Raw genomic sequence first — 1563 nt, 5'->3', positions numbered from 1 at the left:
TGGGGATATAAATAGTGCCAGTCAATACAACTGTCATTATCTGGCATTCCTGCTTTCATGAACAGCTTTACCATACATGCCATTCCCTTAGGGGAATTAATTCCGTTCAGTGGGAAAGGGATAGTTGTTAACTGGGGTTTTGCGTTTGCACAGACATAACATTCTTCTTTAGCCACTGATCTGGCCGTATATTGAATCCATTCCAACCATAATTTGGACTCCCCAAACCCAGTCTCCACCTCTATAACTTCTTTAAGGTCTTTGGTCTGAACTATTCGTACTGGTCCTTTACCCTGGATGATTACACTAGGAATAGCCGTTGTGTTAGAGGGATTGGTTGAACTTCGGCCAATCATATTCTCCTTATCGACTCTAACTTCTGCCACCTGGAACGGTACCATAGTATCAGTTGAAAACTGGTCGAAGCCCACATACCATAACCCGAGGTCCTGAGTATTGACCGCCTTAATGTTAATTCGCACCTTTATTCAATACTTCCTCTGCTCGGGAACACAGTCCAAAATGCCAACCCTTACTATACTCCACCTGGTCCCAAATTGAGTGTGTGGGTTTACGTAGCCATCCCTTTCAGTGTGAGCTATGACCTGGCCCCATGACTTACACGGTGATTTACACAAATACTTCCCATATAGTCCCATGGTTCTAGACTGCCAAGGAGTGAATGACCCCAATTGGTCTACACAAAATTCTACTGAGAGATCCTTGCCCAATTCCACCCTCACTTCCTTACTGTTTTGTTTCAGTGACCTTTTGAGAATCTTTGGTAAGTCCCATTTCCCTCATCTAGCACATGAGTCAAATTATCCTCTTTGGCACTCTCCGGGGGATCATGGTTAATCAGGAATATGGCCCCCACAATAAAACAGCTCAGGACGGTCAGCGCACACGTGAAGCCCCACCCTCTCACCGAGAACATATCAACAGCCAGAGGCCAAGCCATCACTTCACTTCTATGAACGCTCACAGCTGGGGAAAGGTCGGGTATAGGGAATCTTCAGAAGGAGTTTGACCCCCGTTCCATATGGGTCACGGTTCCTCTCCTACTCCTGTGATTGTCCGACAGTGTTAGTGTGCCTTACCCTCCTACAATGTGTGATATGCACCCAGGTAGCTCTTTCGGCTAATCTCACAGCGAAGGCAGTCACCAGTAGTACTTGGAATGGTCCCCCCAACAGGCCTATGGGACTGGATTGAGTGACTTCACCTGTATTTCACCTGTAGTGCATAAAATCTTGGACATACAGGTTTGGTTAATAAAACAGTTTCGTATTCGTTCTGTTCTGTTTATTAGCTAATTATCCCGTAGGTCACATCCCATCCTATTCTAGAACACTATTTACCCATCCCCCCTTTGTTACCTGGCTCTGCCCAGGTAACAACCTTGCCTTATTCTTACACAATGACTTAGGTAAGATTTAGTGAATTATCCTTATGTCTGACATTATCATTTAGGAGTGTCCCTTTCATTTTCCACATGTCCAATTCTCGCTTTTCTCTAAAGTCCTTACATTTCCTTAATCAATCTATCTTAATTCAAACAAT

This window comes from Oncorhynchus nerka, unplaced genomic scaffold (assembly GCF_034236695.1).
Source record: "Oncorhynchus nerka isolate Pitt River unplaced genomic scaffold, Oner_Uvic_2.0 unplaced_scaffold_5052, whole genome shotgun sequence".
NCBI classification, from domain to species: Eukaryota; Metazoa; Chordata; class Actinopteri; order Salmoniformes; family Salmonidae; genus Oncorhynchus; species Oncorhynchus nerka.
The sequence above is the reverse complement of the archived record's forward strand: the minus strand, read 5'-3'. Positions refer to the sequence as shown.